The 18,847-nt window shown below is 33.1% G+C and overlaps 1 long non-coding RNA gene across 1 annotated transcript; it reads left to right on the forward strand.

Annotated features, from left to right (window-relative positions):
• The first annotated feature begins 392 nt into the window (after positions 1-392).
• LOC140712095 (uncharacterized) lies at positions 393-15,327 on the forward strand. The gene is made up of 5 exons (XR_012093545.1): positions 393-613; positions 962-1,059; positions 14,066-14,136; positions 14,838-14,945; positions 15,236-15,327. It is a non-coding gene; the product is annotated as an uncharacterized lncRNA (long non-coding RNA).
• The last annotated feature ends 3,520 nt before the right edge of the window (positions 15,328-18,847 follow it).

An 18,847-nucleotide genomic window follows, 5' to 3' on the forward strand; every position in this document is an offset into this window, starting at 1 on the left:
AGGTCTACAGTTCTTGCCTCCTCAGAATAAAGAATTCAACCAAGAGGCATAAGACAGAGAGAATAAGGCAAATTTTAGAGCAGGAGTGAAAGTTTACTAAAAAGCTTTAGAGTGGAGCAAAATGAAGTAATGTACACTTGTAAGAGGGCCAAGCAGGTGTCTTGAGAGATCAAGTGTTCGGTTTGAACTTTTGACTTGGGATTTATATGTCGCCATACTTCCAGCGTCCTGCATGACCTCTCCCCGATTCTTTCTTTGGGATAGGCTGTTGGCATGTGCAGTGGCCTGACAGTGCTTGGGAGGGGCCTCATAAGCAGTGTAATTACTGGAATTGCACACGTGCTCACTTGAGGCACTCTTCCCTTGCCAGTCTGAATGTTCCAAGGCGGTCATGTAAACAGTTAAACTCTGCCATTTTGCCTCTTAGTGCAAATGTGTGAGCCTTCTCACCCAACTCCTGAGATCTTATCAGGAAGCTGCTGATCACCAGCTTCAGGTGTTTCTATCTACTGGGAGACTGTCTTTCCCCGGCACCAGTTGCAACCAATTATTATTTTAGAGAGACAGTTTAACAACTGCCTGACCATCATCTGATGGTCACCTGACATTCCTGGTGAGTGGGGTCCCTCTCCACTCTGCTTATGTCTGACTAGCTACCTACTGTAACTTTATTACAGGAATCCTTAAAAAAAGAGAACTCTCTTCAGCTGGAGCCGAAGTGATGCAATAGGAGGAGTGAGAGTTTAGAAGTATAAAATGCGTTTGTCCTTTTGCTGGCTCCAAGAGGGAAGAGGCAATATGATGAAGAAAGCAGGTGGCCTTAAAGAGCTGAGAGAAGTCCCAGAAAGAGAGGCAGCAAGGAAATGGGAAACCTCAGCATTACAACTACAGGGAATTGAATTCTGCCAACAATACTTCCCACCTAAGAATTAAATATCAAATCTTCCCTCAGGGACTCCAGATAAGAACCAAGTCCAAAAGACACATTGATTATGACCTTGTCAGACCTGGAGTTGGAAAACCAGATGCACCCTCCTAGAATTCCTTACTTACAAAATTGTAAGTTAATACATGTGTTGTACTTTACTCGGCTAGTTCTGTGGTAATTTGTGACTGCAGCAATAGAAAATTAATAAATATACTGAACTTAAATATTTATTCTTTATATCTTGAGTTGAATGTTCAGCTACATAGTGACAATTATTCCATAAAAATAAATATCTATTCATAATATATTTTTTATTTAGCATACCCCTAAAGTGAGTTAGGCTTTGCACTGAGGAATCAATAGGGTGATATGAAAACACTAAGACTAATACCTTGTGCTTAAAATTCTCAATGTAATTTTTGTTAAATGTTTACTCTTTATGATTTATCTGTCTGATAACTTTGCAAATTTTTTCACTTCAAAAAATGAGCAATCTAGAAATATTTTATTTCCTCTCAAATGGATTATGCAGATATTTTCCAATACTAAGGAAGCATAGAAGTAAAAACTATTATGATGAAGAATAAGTACACAAAATAGTTTGTTTATTATGAGTCATTAATTTTGAGGTTGTATAACATAAAAGATCAGAAAAGATGGCAGTGATCTTTGTTAAACACTAGCTTTGATCTTAAAATTTTTAACTCCATGCTCTCTGGAATAATAGGAAATGTGTAAATATATATCTTACGTTCTGGCTTAACTAAATTCCTTATTTTTTTGTCATCAATAAGTACTGTCTTTTACCTTTTTAAAGTGAATGAAATTAGAGAATAAAAATTTAAAAAAATATATTCAATAAGTTAGTGTATATTTCTTACTAGAAAACTCTAAATAACATGAAGGACTTATTTTAATTTTTACTTATTTTCCCATTGAACGCAAACTACAGATATAACTGTAAATTTTTACTTTGGATTCTTAAACCTTCAGGACTTGCTATGATCCTTCATCTTTAGTATTTAAAATTTCTTTTGTAGGCATGAGCTGAGAGAAAAGTAAAAAAAATAATAATAAACTTTGTCAATATAGAAAAGGGAAACACACACACACACACACACACACACACACACACTAAATCTCTAAGCTCTTGAGAAAATAACAATGTCCCCTGGATTTCATAAAAGAAACAGATGGACAGACCATTAGGCTCAGGGTGGAAATGATGGTAGGAGGCTGGGTGTGTGTATTAGGTGAGCTGAGCTTGATGAATCCTCTAGCTCTGCCTCCCAGGCTTTGAAACACTATTGAAATGTCTGCAGCGTTTTTGACAAGAAATAGAAATTACAATTTGAAAAATAGGTCAAACTAACTTGGGTAAATAAGAAAATGTTAGACTTCTCTACCCATACTAAGCTACTGAAAGTAACCCCATGAATCAGGAAAAAAAAATCCTTTAAATTCCATAAGAAAATTGAAACTATACCTTGGGACAGACTCAAGGGCCGAGGCAGCCGAGGGAAGCTCCAGGTGGGGACCATGTCTTCTTGGGGTTGGTGCCCTCTGGCTGGGACCCTTTGCCGGCCCAGGATTCCCGGGTGCTGCAGTGAGGTGACCTCCCCTCTGCCTGGTGGAGGGAGCTGTGGGCGTGGGGATATGACTGAATAAAGCCACCGTGGGTGGATGTGCTTGGGAAAAAAAAAGAAAATTGAAACTATGTAGCTTATTCTGTTAACATATCATACAGGAATTGAAAGAAATAAATAATCATTATTAGTTATGTGTTCATTTTTTACTATAAGCCAAAATATTATTTTTATAGTAATAAAAATTTATATTAGGATACACATAGACAAATTGATCAATGCAACATAGAAGAGAGTCAAAAAACTATATAAATTACAAATGATATAGTACTTGAAATAATATATATTTAATATAAAGAAATTAAAAATCTTTGACATATGCTTACTTAATATTTGTATGAGAGACATCATGTTAACCTTTAGAAAAGTTATTATTTGATGGTAAGTTCTTTAATGATATAACTACTATTGGTCCTACTATTACTCTGACTGTTTTCCATAAATATTACAAATTAGGCCTAGTGAACTAATAGATACACGGCATGTGGGAAAAAAAAATCTGTGCTTCAGTGAAAACTATGCATTATTTATGGCACATTTTACATTACATTATTTTGATTCTATAAGCTTCTTTGCAACTCTGTTAAGTGGTAGATAACTAATAGAAATGAAAAACAATTCTTGTCTACAGACATACAACTGAATTGTTCCATGGAGAGATAATCCACTCACTCTTAACACTCAAGGATGAGTTTTGGATCTGTTTACAAATTCTTGCCAGTGTTCCTGATATATAATTGTGTGTGGGGTTTGGGTTCTCCTTTGAACCAGTTATTGCACTTCACAGGTTTCCTCATTAATGAGTTAAATAAAATCTTTAATGCACATTCATTTTTATATCTGTATGAGAATTAACCAAATTTTGTATTGTCTTGGAAATTTATCTTTTAGCAGTTCTGGAGGTCTTCTACTAAAATGCCAAGTGTATCCACCTAAGAAAGCCAGGTACTCTGTCACCAGACCAGTACACTTCATGGGCAGTGGGAACCCAGGCGTGTAATTTCTGGGCATGCACAGATGAATCTAGAACAGTAACAGGACTTTGCTGACTCTCTCCTTTTCTAATTTTAATTTTACTATCTACTAATATTTCACATTTTCTTTTTGGCTTATTTGTCATCGGTAATCAGTATTGGCAGCATAATTAGAAATATGGATTTATGGTCTAGCCATTTGCTAATTTTGGTAAAAGTATTAGTGACATATAGAGATCAATTATCTTAAGGTGTGAGACAATGGATAATTTGGTATGTTTGTCTTTTTATTTTGGCTTTGTTTTTTGTAGATTTTGAGCCCAAATCAATTAAGGATTTTATGACCACCAGGAAAGATAAGAGCTATTTGATATCTGAGCTGGTGAGTTTCTGTGTTTCTGTTTTTTACTTTTGGTGCATGGCTAAAAGTTTGGAGTTTGGAATTTGAAATTTTGCAATTGAAACTATAGGCTGTAAGTGTAGCTCCTTGGCACAGGTCCTTCCTCCACAGGATACTTCAACAATCAAAGATTAGAACCAATAAGAACTGAATCTGATTCCAGTCTATTCTTATAGATTCTAATTGGTTCTAGAGAATTCCAGAATTCCACTAAGTTGTTGCTCTTCCCTATTTGTGCTATGCCCTGTAGACTTCAACCTCCAGTACCAGATGTGAAGATAACAGCCTTATAGAAACTGTATAACTAGTTATCATATTTGTGTAAGTCAAATTTCTAGAACAAATCTTTGTATGTCTATGTATGTACAGATGCCCTTCAACTTACAAAGTAGTTATGTCCTGATAAACCAAGTGTAAGCTGAAAATATTGCAACATTTATTTAGTACACCTAAACTACCAAACATCAGACTGTTACCCACACAGCACGTGGGTTCATTGCTTGGTGGGTGACAGTCCAATGACCACGACCAAGTCAGATTTCACAAGGATTTTATTGCTTTTAACAAGTAAGGAAGACACCAGAGGTAATTTCCAAAGAAGTGCTTCCCCAAACAATGGTAAAAACAGAGCATTTATCCAGCTGGTTAACTGAGTTATTGTACGTAGAGGTAGAGTAAAAGCAGCACAGGCACAGTTGTCAATCATGCTTCTACATACATTGCATGTACAGAAAACGGTGAATAAGGTCCTTCTTGGGTGTGGATTTTATTTTGGTAATGAGGGGAGTTCAGAAACATTTATCTCAACTGACGCTCATTTCTATACACCAGTAGTCCAAGCTGAGTGCCAAATCCAGAATGCAATCCCATTCACAATAGTCACATATACACAAAATACTTAGGAATACAGCTAACTAGAGACTTGAAAGATCTCTACAATGAGAATTACAAAACACTTTTGAAAGAAATTGGAGATGACACAAACTATTGTAAAAAGATTCCCTGTTCATGGGTAGGAAAAATCAATGTTTTTAAAATGGTCACAGATTCAACACTATTCCTATCAAACTGTCAATAACATTCTTCACAGAATTAGGAAAACAAAATTGTTCTAAAATTAATATGGAGCAACAAAAGAGCCTGAATAGCACAAACAATCCTAAGCAAAGAAAACAAAGCAGGAGATAACATGTTACCCAACTTCAAACTATACTACAAGGCCACAGTAACCAAAACAACGTGGTACTGGTAAAAAAAAATTAGACACAGACCAATGGGGCAGAATAGAAAGTACAGAAATAAAGCTGCACATGTACAGCCATCTGATATTCAACAACACTTGTAAACACAAGCAATGGGGAAAGGACTCCTTATGCAATAAATGGTGCTGGAATAGCTGTCTAGCTGTATGCAGAAGATTAAAACTAGAAGCCTTCCTTACACCATATAGGAAATCAACTCAACATGAATTAAAGACTTAAAGGTAAAGCACAAAACCATAAAAACCCCTGAAGAAAACCTAGGAAATACCATTCTAGATATAGGCCACGGATACGTCATTTCATGATGAAGAGATCAAAAGCAATTGCAGCAACAACAAAATTTGACAAATGGTATCTAATTAAACTAAAGAACTTCTGCATAGCAAAAGAAAATATCCATCAACAGAATAAATATGTAACCCACAGAATGGGAGAAAATATTTGCAAGATATGCATCCAACAAAGGGCTAATATTCAGAATCTATAAGGAAATTAAATTAACAAGCAAAAAACAAAGAATCCCATTTAAAAGTGGGCAAAGGACATGAACAGACGCTTCTCAAAAGAAGACATATGTGCAGTCAAGGAGCATATTAAAAAAGCTCAATATCAGTGATTATTAGAGAAATTAATAGAGACAACCACAATGAGATATTATCTGACACCATTCAGAATGGCTATTATTAAAAAATAAAAAATAAAAAACAAATGCTGGTGAGGCTGTGGAGAAGAGGACATTTATAACACTGCTTGTGGAAATGTAAAGTAGTTCGGCTACTGTGGAAAGCAGTTTAACAATTTCTCAAAGAGCTAAAAATAGAACTACCATTTCACCCAGCAATCCCATTAGCAATCCAAAGGAATATAGATTGTTCAACCATAAGGACACATGGATGACTAAGTTAATCACAGCACTATTTGCAATAGCAGAGACATGCAATCAACATAAATGCCCATCAATGGAAGACTGGATAGAGAAAATGTGGTACATATACACCATGAAATACTATGCAGCCAAAGTAAAGAATAAGATAATGTCTTTTGCAACAATATGGATGAAGCTGAAGACCATTATCCTAAGTGAACCAATACAGGAACAGAAAACCCAACACCATATGTTTTCACTTATGAGTATAAATTAAACACTGAGTACATACAGACACAAAGAAAGGAACAATAGACACCAGGGTCTACTTTAGGATGGAGGATGGGTAGGAAGGTGAGGATAAAAAATCTACCTATCTTGAGACCAGCCTGACCAACATGGAGAAACCCCGTCTCTACTAAAAATACAAAATTACCTGGGTGTAGTGGTGCATGCTTATGATCCTGGCTACTCTGGAGGCTGAGGCAAAAGAATCGCTGGAACCCAGGAGGCAGAGGTTGCGGTGAGTCGAGATGGTGCCATTGCACTCCAGCCTGGGCAGCAAGAGCGAAACTCTGTCTCCAAAAAAAAAAAAAAAAAAAATGTATATACACACACACACACACACACACCCCTATCTGGCACTATACTTATTATCTGGGTGATGAAATAATATGGACGCTAACTCCCCACATAATGCTATTTAACTGTAGACCAATCTGTACATGTACCCTTGACTCTAAAATAAAAATTACTTTAAAAAAAGTAGTGGGTGTTTAGTGAGTTCCATATTTTGCGTTATACTGGGACAGGCTCAAATCCATGACAAAGAGAATCTCCAAAGAGTAACTTTAAAGGTTATGTAAATTTCTGAAGTTGTGCCATTTTATTCCTTTTCTATTAACATATCAACCTCTTTTATAAAATAGTTAAAAAATGGTACATTTGTATAGTACACTTACCACAAATGGAGCTTGCAGGATGGGAAGTTACACTGGTTGAGTCAGTGAGTGAGTGGTGAGTGAATGTGAAGGCCTAGAACATTATTATATACAGCTGTAGACTTTATAAACACTGTGCACTTAGGCTCCACTAAATGTATTTAAACTACTTTTTCTTTCTTCAGCAATAAATTAGCTTACCGTAACATTTTAATGTCATTTTTATACCTCTTGTAATCTATCATGTCTCACCTTTACACACACATAAAAATCCTTCACTTCTCTAACCCTTATTATATCTGTTACTGATGAAGAGTCAGGAAGAGCCTTTATCATCAATTAAAAATGACTTGAAAATGTTAATAATTGAAAAAATGGTACCTCCTTCTTTAAAAGGCCAGAAGATGATCCTTTAATTTCAGGTATCTTATTCACTTTTTGAGAAGAGGCAAACGTTTGCTTTGCTTACTAAGTAAATTTACCCATCCCTTCCATTCTGTGGCATAAACTTAGTGACTACTTCCAATGCAGATAAAAAGAAAAAAAAATGAGAAAGGAGGAAAACCAAAAAAAAGTAGTTTTCAGAATAGTTGAACATGTTTTCTTAGAAATAATAAAAACATATTGAGTATCCAGCTCTCTAATATGAGTTGATTCTAGTTGTCTTCTCAGCCTCGTGAGGCAGTCAACTTTGCTACTGGAAGTCAGGAGTCTCCTAGGAGCTTCAATGGCTCAATACATCCAGAAAAACAGAGAAAGGGAGAAAGACTGGGAGGGAGGAGAGATTAGAGACAGAGAGGGAAGTTTCTGAATCAAAGAGCAGAGGTGAGATATATTTCTATTTTAAGGTTATATTCACTTGTTTTTTTCTGGTGCCCCTTAACTTTGTATTCAGAACCCCTTTTCCCCAGAATCAACCATCAAACCCCAAAATAATATGCCAACTTTTCCTCTACCTTGTTTGTGTAAAAACGCTTTAAAGAAATTATCTGGCCTACCTTGTTTGACTGTTCATCATAAGACTCTCATTCCAGAGAGCGTCTTGCCCATATCCAGAAGGAAGGAATACATGCTTGACAGAGGCCAAAAGACTCTGGACACACAGGTCGTGCTGGATTTCCCCACTCAGTCTATTAGCATTCAATCATGTTTTTTGCCCAACAGTTTTTCTACATGGCTGTGCATACCTAAGCATAAAAATGGACAATATTCCCTGTACTTTTGAGTGTATATTCTGAAGGCTCCTGTGTTATATAAAACTATGAGCAGATACATTTTTATGTCTTTTTTCCTATTAATTTCCTCTTGTCAGTGATTTTTGTGAATCTTGAGGGTGAGAAGGGAAAATTTTTCTTTGGTCCCTACAAAAGTAATTTTATCTTTTTTCTTATACATTAAAGACACATTCACAGAAATTATTTCTGTATTAGAGCTATATCATTCTAAAAATAGATGACATTAAGACATATAATTTTTAAAAACACATTTAAATAGAATTTAATATACTTTAAAAGCAGACATAGATGCCATCACATAACCTTGTTTTTTTTTTCTGTCTTGTTAATTACTGAAAAAGAAGAAAAAGAATTAATTATAAATGTAAAAATTTGATTTTAAAATTTAAGACAAAGTTCAATTTATGAATAACCATTTTGTTTTGTATTCATTTTAATCATATATATGTGTGCATGTATATGTGTGTATGTATATATATACACACAATCATTATATCGCCTAATGATGAGAATTTTCTTTTGACGTAAAGTTGAAGCTATGGAACTGAAGTTGCAGGTTCTCTGTGTGTTTCATGTGCCTATAATTGAGAAAAGACTTTACTTCTTACTAAGAGTGTGAAGTATTTTCCTATTTCTGGAGAATATTAAAAATTCATTAAACTATCTTACAGAGTAAAAAATCTGTTTTGATTGGTTTGCATAAGTTAAAAAACACAATACTTAAGAATGTGCAATACTTTATATCGCATATTTTATTTTGTACCTATAACTCATACTTTTTATGGCTGAAGGGTATTCCATTGTGTGGGTATAGCACAATGTGTTCATTCACTAACCTCTTGATGGACATTTGTATGGTATACAGGATTTGGCCGTGACAAATGAAACTGCTATATGAATATTCATGTAAAAGTCTTTCTACTAAATAATGCTTTCCTTCCTTTTAGGTAAATAGCTAAGAGTAGAATGTCTGGGTTGTATGGTTGGTGTACATTTAACTTTTAAAGAAATTGCCATTTCCTAAAATAGTTGTACTAGTTTACAATTTCACCATCACCGTATGACAGTTTCAGTTATGACCGTTTTAGTTATTTCATATCTTCACCAAAACTATGTTCTTTCTTTTAACTTGTAGACATTCTTATGGGTGTGTAACATTATGTAATTGAAATGTTAATTGTCATTCCTCTGAAGACAAATGATTTCAAGTATGCTTTCAAGGGCCTATATGCCAGCTATACTTCATTGGTGGGGTGGTCTAACTTTTTTTTTTTTTTTTAAATAAATGAGTTTTGAAAGTTGTTTGTAGATAATAAAGACTTTTTAAAGGTTTTGTAATTTGCAATTATTTTCTCCAAGTGTATTGTTTTTCTGTTCATTCTCTTACAAGTGTCTTCTGAAAAACAAGAGTTCTTAATTTTGACAAAGTGAAATTTAACATAAAATGTATGAATTATTTATGTAATATTATGTCTAAGAAAATTTTGTCTAACACAAGATCACAATAATTTTATTCTTTTTTTCTAGATGCTTAATTATTTTGATTTTTAAATTCAGTTCTATAATTCATTTTGGGTAAATTTTTAATATGATATATTATTGGTCAAAGTTCATGATTTTTCATATGAGCATGACATGGTCCAGCATCATTTGTTTAAAAGATTCATTTTGTGCAGTGAATTATTTTTGAATCTTTGCCAACAATCAATTCACCTTCTACGTATGAGGCTACTTCTGAACTATCAAGGTGGTTCCACTGATTGATTTTTTTACTTTATTGTTGCCGATACCAAACTGTTTTATTTACTGAAATTGTATTACAATTCTTGAAGTCAGGCAATGAGACACATTTCACTCTGTTTTTTGTTTTTAAAATCATTCTTTGGAACAAACATTTGACAAAAAAAAATTCTAGGTGACTTCCTTTACCATATAAATTTTAGAATAAACTGGTTAATTTCTATAAAAATGCATGCTGGGATTTTGATTGGTTAGTATTGCCTTGATAGATTAACTTGTGGTGATATTGTTATTTAAGCCTTCTTTAATTTTTTAAAACAATGTATCATAGTTTTCAAAGTATGATTCTTGCACATCTTTTTTCAGATTTATACCAAAATTTTGGTATATGATAATGCTTTAAAATGGTACCTTTTAAAAACTTTCAATTGTACATTGACATAAAATAAAATTTACTGTGTATATTGATCTTGTATCCTACTACCTTACACAACCTTCTTATAATTTCTAGTATCTTTCTGTAGATTCCAAAAAAATTATATAGATGACTTGTATGACCAAAGATGCCTTCTCCTTGTTTAAACTAAATTTATTTTGTTTTTTTCTTGTCTTATTCTACTGAATAAAACCTCAAGTGCAATGTTGAATAGAAATAGTAACAAAAAAAAACTTTGACTTTTCCTAGTGTGAGGTTGAGAGCATCAGTCCTTAACATTTAAATGTGCAAAAGATGTTAGTCTCTGATATGCTAATGAATATAGGTATTATTATTTAATATTTTAACTTTAATTTTAGGTTCAGGGGTATATGTGCAGGTTTGTTTTGCAGGTCAACTCATGACTCAGGGGTCTGGTGTATAGTTTATTTAATCCCCCAGGTACTAAACATAGTACCCAATAGTTTTGTTTTGTTTTGTTTTCCTGAAGTTCTCCCTCCTCCTACTCTCCACCCTCAAGTAGGCCCCAGTGTCTGTTGCTCTCCACTTTCTGTCGATGTGTTCTCATTATTTAGCTTCTACTTATAAGTGAGAACATGCAGTATTTGCTTTTCTGTTCCTATGTTAGTTTGCCAAGAATAATGGCCTCCAGTTCCATCCATGTTCCTGCAAAGGATATGATCTCGTTCTTTTGAATATACATATCAAATAGGTCGAGCATCATTTGTTGAAAAGACCTCTCTCCACTGAATTTCTTTGAAACTTAATCATGGAAATTATGGAAAATTTTTTTTTAATATTATAGCTGGTCTGATTTTTTAAGCCAATAATTTTTTAAGCCAATATTTAAAAGTCAAATGTCATGAAAAAATTCAGATAACTATGTTAAAAACAAGTTTTACAACAGCAAGCCCACCTAAATACAGAAGACTCTAGGTGAATATTACTACCCCATTTAAAAGGGACATGAATCCTTCTGATTGCCTAGTTATCATCACTCTTTATTGTCTCTTGATACTAATGGCAAGAACCAGTTTTAATTTCATATCATGCCTTTTTCTCTTAGAGTAGAATAACATTTTTAAAAAAATATGTTTAACATATAGTTCTTTCCAAAATGGAAACTTGAGCCTAACAGACTGTAAATATTTGACATTTCAGTAGAATTGGGAGAGGCAATTGTTTGTTGTTGAAAAAAAAAAACAATAGTTCTACATATTCAATATGCAAATAATATCTGTGTAATTTCTTTTTGCTGTAGTAGGAATACTTAACATGAGAGCTATCCTCTATAATTTTTAAGTAAACAATACAGTATTGTTAACCCTAGGCATAGCTGAAACTATACCCATTGAACAACTCTGCATTTCCCCTCCTGCCCCACCTGCCCCTGGTGACTACTATTCTACTCTCTATTTCTGTGAATTAGACTATTTTACATACCTCATATAACTGAGATCATGTGGTGTTTATCTGTCCTGCAGGTTCCTGCAGGTTCCTGCAGATGTCCTGCAGGTTCATCCAATTTCTCACGTATGACAGGATTTCCTTCTTTCTGAAGACTAAATAATATTCCATTGTTTGTATATGCCACATTTTATATATTCAGTAATCCATCAATTGATATTTAGGTTTTTCCACATCTTGGTTACTGTGCATAATGCTGAAATGAACATGGGAGTGTACATATATTTTCAAGATCCTGATTTTAATTCTTTTGTACATACTGAGTATATACTCAGATATGAGATTGCTGGATCATATGATGTTCTATTTTCAATTTTTTGAGGAATCTCCATATTGTTTTTCACAGTGGCTACCCTGTTTTACATTCCCACTGACACTATACAAGAGTTCTAAATTCTTACATCTTTGCCAATACTTTTCTTTTTTTTTTTTTTTTCTTTTTGATAATAGCCATCCTAAAAAGTGTAAGATAATATTTCATTGTGGGTTTGATTTGCATTTCTCTGATCATTACTGATGTTGAGCATATTTTAACATTCCTATTGGCATTTGTATGTCTTCATTTGAAAAATGCCTATTCACATCATTTGTCCATTTTTAAAGAGTTTTTTTTTTTAATTTTGTTTTTGTTTTTGTATTGAGTTGTATAAATTCCCAATATATTTTGGGTATTTACACCTTATCAGATACATGGTTTGGAACTATTTACCCGTTATCAGATATATGGGTTGGAACTATTATAGTTTCTCCCATTCTGTAGGTTGCCTCTTCACTCTGTTTTCTTGACTATGCAGAAGCTTTTTGGTTCAAAAGACTCCCACTTGTCTGTTTTTGCTTTTGTTGCTTATGCTTTGGTTTCAAAATAGAAAAAAACAATCATTGTCAAAACCAATTTCTCTTCTTTTCCTGGTAATTCCATAATGCATGAATTGACTTCTTTGTGGTTTCCCATAAATCTTTTAAGCTTTTGTTACTCTTTGTTACTTTATTTGATTTTATTGTTATTCCTCTGATGGATAATTTCGAATGACCTGTCTTAGACTTTACTAATTCTTTCTTCTCTTTGATTAAGCCTATTGTTGAACCCCTCTGGTTAATATTTTAGTTTGTTTATTGTATTTTTAGCTCCCAAATTGATTTGTTCCTCTTTTATAGTTTTTTGTCTCCTTATCAGTATTTTCATTTTGTTCATGTGTTTTCTTATTTTGTTTAGTTGTTTATATGTGTTATCTTGTTACTCACTGAGATTCACTAAGATGATTGTTTTGAATTCTTTGTCAATTAATTCATGAGTATCCATTTCTTTAGAGTTGGTTATTCAAGATTTATTTTGTTCCTTTGATTGTTTTATATTTTCTTATTTCTCAAGTTCCTTGTATCTTTGTGTCACTTTCTGTGCATTTGAAATAGAAAGCCACTTCTTGCAGTCTTACTGACAGGGAAAGATGTTTACCATTCAGCTTTTCAAGGGATTCTGGGAATCTCTAGAACCTTTTTTATAGATGGGTCTTGTCTGGATTTGTGCATGTGGATTTATAATGAGAGATTTTCTGGTTGTTTTTGGTCTTCTTCCTCCTCCTCCTCTCCTCCTCCTTCTTCTTTTCTCCTTCTTCTCCTTCTTTTCTTCTAAAACCTATAATCTCTTATTCCCTCTAATGTCTGATGAAAGTACTACTGTCTGAGACATTGGAGGCATGCTGTACTCCTCTTCTTCCCTCCCTGTGGAGAAGCCTCAAGTTACATGTCTTCATCCAATCTTGCAGAGCTCTGTCTAATGCAGCAAGATGCCTGCCTGTTTACTTTGTTCCTAGCTCTCTCCAGGCATCCAAACTGTGCCTGTTCCATCAGTACTAAGGGTGAGGTGAGAGAAACTAGTTCCTTGGAAAACACATCAAATGACCAGAATGTTGAAGACATATTTCACTTCTCTTCTTTCTTCCTTGTCCAGAAGACTCATGTTCTTCACCTTCTCCCCTTTCTTGCACAGCCATGTTGGATGCAGTAAGCCACCCACTCCTTTCCTCTCTCCTTAGCTGTTATTGGGCATCCAAACTATGCCAGTTTCATCAGCACTCCAGATGAGGCAAGACAGAAGCCAGTTCCTCCCTCGGGCAGACTATCAAAAGCCTAGAGACATTAGATGCATACTTCCCTCTCTCTTTTTCCATCAGGAAGAAGTTACAAGACAAGATGATTTCACTGGGAGCTGAGTTTTGCCAGATTTGGGGAAATACTGATGCAGGTAAAGCAAAATTTCTCTTCTTACCAATTTCAATGTAGTTGTTATTAATGTTGTGGTTGTCCAGGCTACTGCAACTTCTTAACAAAATTCTGGACTTCTTTAAAGGGTGTTGTGGTTTGTATGTTATTTTTAAATCAGTTTTTCTGTGAGGGGTAAAGCCTGGGAATTCTTATTCTGCTGTCTTTCTTATGTTCTCCACAAAATAATCTTAATCAACATATTTTATTTAATATGCTTTTCTTCTTATTCAGTTTAAAACTTTTTTGCCCTTTATGTATTTTTTTATTTCTTGTTTTCATATTTGAGTGATCTACTTTACAGCCTATTAATGCATTAGAGCTAATGAATGTTGTATGCAAATAAAATATATTATTATATGCATCTGCTTTCTATTTTTTTTTCCCCTCAGGATGTTTGACATTTTCAAGTAATTTTTTTTTCCCTAAAATCGGATGTAAAATCAAGGCATAGAAATACAATACTAGTATGCAAATTATTTATAAATATAATAAGAAATGGGTAACAAAAAGAATAAGCATAAGCAATAAATTAAGTAAACTGTAATAACTAAGAGATAGAAAAATTTTCTTCTAATTATAGTTCTCTAATTATAATGTTTTGCTAAAGGTAATGCTATTAGAATTATAAAAGCTGAAATCAGTGGCACATAATGTCAATAAATTATTTTGCTTAAACCCCAGAACATCATTTATTGAAGGCTGATACTCATGGATAGAAGAGTTAAAGTGCGAATATATGCACCCTTCTATATGGATTCTGCAGAAAGATATGCTTGGGTCACAACTCAGGTGAATTTACTATGAAACTTTGTCTTTGGTAAAGCATCTTATTCTTGGCTCTTCTATATATATATATTATAAAGTTTGGGAGTGGGCTTGCTATTAAAGAATAAATTATTTACTTGGTTCTAGCTGTTTACAAAGTTGTTGGTGACTAATTGCTGGAAAGAAGCTGGGACATTCTGTGGTCCCTCCATTTTATATCCCCTCCCTTTGGTTCTGTAGGAAATTGAGTTCAGCAAAGCTACTACGAATGGAGTAAAAATCTTACTTTTTATGCATATGTATATTTTTTCCAGACAATTTGGAGAGAACTCCCTGAAACATTCACTGTGCAATTCTACTTTTTTGAATACTTACTATAATTAAAGTTCATTTCTGATTTACATAAAGACCGATCAGCACACTAGAGAATTTCTGCTTCATGTAGTTATTCAAGAAAACAGGACTATGGAGGTTTTACCATCTTCACTTTGTGGATTTCATATCTATTTCTACCTGGAATAGAAGAAAAAGATACAGTAAAAAATTGTAAAAGGGGTTTTCATAGGCAATGACTTCAAGTGTAGCATATTACTTCTACTTACATTCCATTGTCTGGATGTGGAATTTACTCATATGTGTACACTTAACAGCAAGAAAGATATAGCTAGTTCCCTTAAGAAAAGACAGAGGTATTCACTCAATAGCTCGATAATTTCTGTCACAATGAAAGTAAGATATGCATTACAAAGTTGTTTTATTCTCTTTTCAAATAATTCTCGTTTTAAATTGGTTGCTGAGACATTTCCTTGGAGCATAGTAACAGTTTCAACAGTTTCCTACTCACTCAACATAATTTCCATAATGCAAATGAGAGAAAATAACTGGTAAATATAGGTTATAGTGTTACTTGTTAAAAGTATTTTCCACATACAAAATTTTATTTGCATATGGTGTCCTTTGAAAAAGGAGCACTTAAGATTTTTTTATCTCTTAGAGTTAGGCATTTACATCTAGTTAAATTCAAATTGTGATATATTTTGTATAACAGCCTCAAAATTTATATCAGTATAAAAACAATTTCAGTTAAAAATCTACTGCATATTCACCACCTTAGGTCTACTCTATACAAGAAATGACACAAAAAATTTCTCTAGAGTTTGAAACTTTCAGAAAGATTTTTGTTTTCAATCACATGCAGAGGGTTTAAATAATGAAAAAACCATGCTGTAATTGATTATAATGTTTCTGAAACAATAACAGCAAAAACACAATTTAAGAAGAAAAAAAGATGAGAAAACATTTATTAACAACTAACAATAACCAATAAGAGATTAAGAAATACATTCATTTAAAATGTAATTATTTGGAGTACTTAACACAAACTACATACAGTTCATGAACTTGAACCTAACTAGACATGATGTATAATATTCTTTAATTATCAAAATATGTTTCAAAATGTATTACTTAGACAAATATGAGCTCTCATTTGATGAGAAAGACAGACACTTGTAGCTAAAAAAATTCATGTAAAGAGCATATGCATTTCCATATATTAAACAGTGAAAGGCATAACAGAGGAACTTTGCCACTTTACATAAAACATTTTGTTTCTAAACGTTTGAAAAGATTGAATTGGGAGATAAAATTCAAGTTGAGATTTGGGTGGGGACACCGCCAAACCATATCAGTAACTTTATGTAAATTATTTATATTGATCATTCTTTTGTATCCAAATATATAAACACATAAGTAATGTATGTTCTTTCCAGGGTTTGTGTGTGTGTGTGATATACACTGTGAAAACCTGGTAGAGATTGAGAGGCAGAAATCCCAAGAGAGTGAGGAACCACCTATGACTGTCTCCCTGGAGTTTTTAAGTCTCAGAGTTGTCCACACTGAACCTACAGCAATTCATAAATCATGGTTCATGTTTTTCCACCTAGGCACGGGTTTCTTTGGACATTGCTGCTCTGGTATGTTATGATTATCTGTATTCACCTGTTGCTGTCTCCAGTTTAGAGGACAACTGTTTGACTTGTCACCTCACTGCTTTTATGGTCTAAGAAAACTCATTAATTTATCAATGTCCTCAGTTTTTTACTTGTTTGGACAGAATGATGACTTCCATGCTTCTTACATGCTGGACTGAAAACTGAAAACCATATGTGTTTTTTCAAAGGATAACTCTTTGTGAAAATTATTTAACTAGTACGACCTACTGTCTGTGTAAATATCGCATATATTTACTTTATACAGTCTTCCTTACTCAGAATGAAAATCTAAAATATTTATGGTGCTCTACATCAATTCATCACTTCTGTCAGTAAGAGAGAAAGTGAGAGAGAGAGAGAAATAAAGACACATAGGCACACACACACTCACACACACTCATAGAAATAGTTAGAAAGGTTGAGACATGGTAAATGTATCTAAAACCCAGTACATTCAACCAGTTTTTAGGAAAAAAACATAAAAAAATAAACTTATAAACAATTTATATATATACATATATATGTGTGTGTGTGTGTATGTTTAAATTATACCTGGTTACATAATATAAATATCTAATAGATGCCACTGCATTTCTTTTTAGGGACAGAAATGGTGATCTTCCTGAAAATTGGATATATTATACCCATTGAAAATTTGACTTATAGCTCAACCTCAATTTTTTTTTTACTCCTCACACAAAATTCTACAGATAATTTTTCACCATTACCCAAAATTGCAATACCCTTCTATAATTACATAGCTTAGAAAACATTCTTTTAACTTTTACAATAACCTTCCATCACTCATTTTTCTTGCAAACTCCTACTCCAGGCCAAGATCATTTGTCATTCCTTTCTCATAATCAACTTCCACAACCATGCTTTAATTTACCTCGTTTTTAACCCTTAACACGTTGTTAAAACAAGTGTATTAAACACATAGTTTAATAAACTCAATTTGTAACCTTTAACACATTGATTTATTTTGTTTGTGTGTATGATTTAACAAATATACTCTGAGACCTTAAAGGTAAAGAAACATTTTATTCATCTTCAGATTTATGTGTAAGATGCAGAATCAGTGAATGTTGTTAGAAAATGACTTGAATACTGTATTTTAGTTTAAATAGCAGCTCTTCAAGAAAAGAAGTGAATTTAATAGATACATTAAATAAAAATTAAATTAGTTATTGTCTAGACTTCTTTATATATTCCCATCATGTTTAGTACAATGATAATCTATGATTGTGGTCATCATTTTTGTCATTTCCACAGGGATATGGTCTTTGTGGGTGAACATACAAATTATATCATAGGTTCTTTTTTACAAGTTTTTCTCTGTGTTTCAAAGTTGTAGAGTTAATTGGAAAATCCTTCCCTGAGCACTAATTATACCACATTCATATATTCAATACATCAAAAATCACATTAGATTTTAATTCTTCATTTGTATGTCTATTTCTCTACTGGATTAAATTTTTTCAAAGAAAGTCAATGTCTTTTTTTTCTTTAATTCTCAGAAACTACCTGGAATAATGTAATCACTCATAAAATGATTTTTAAATGAATGAACTCATGAATAAGTAAATGAATGAATATTCTTGAATTACCTCTCAAGATTTCCATTTTTGAATCACTAAACTTACATGCTAAAGAAAATGTGGTTCCAAATTGTCACTTAAGAGAACATTATAAGACTATAGCAAAGACATTTACTATAATCAATTTATTGTCTTCTAAGTATTGACTGTTACTTATACATTTTTTATGAAAAAAGTATTTTTTGAGAAAATAATGTTGACTTTTAAATGTGATATTTACCCATATAAAAATTGTAACTTTTTATTTTATGTGTATACATGTATGTGCATGTGTTGAGAGAGAGAGAGACAGAAAAACAGATATACAGAAATTATTGAAACAGATAGAAAG

The sequence above is a fragment of the Chlorocebus sabaeus genome, chromosome 7 (assembly GCF_047675955.1).
Source record: "Chlorocebus sabaeus isolate Y175 chromosome 7, mChlSab1.0.hap1, whole genome shotgun sequence".
Lineage (NCBI taxonomy): Eukaryota > Metazoa > Chordata > Mammalia > Primates > Cercopithecidae > Chlorocebus > Chlorocebus sabaeus.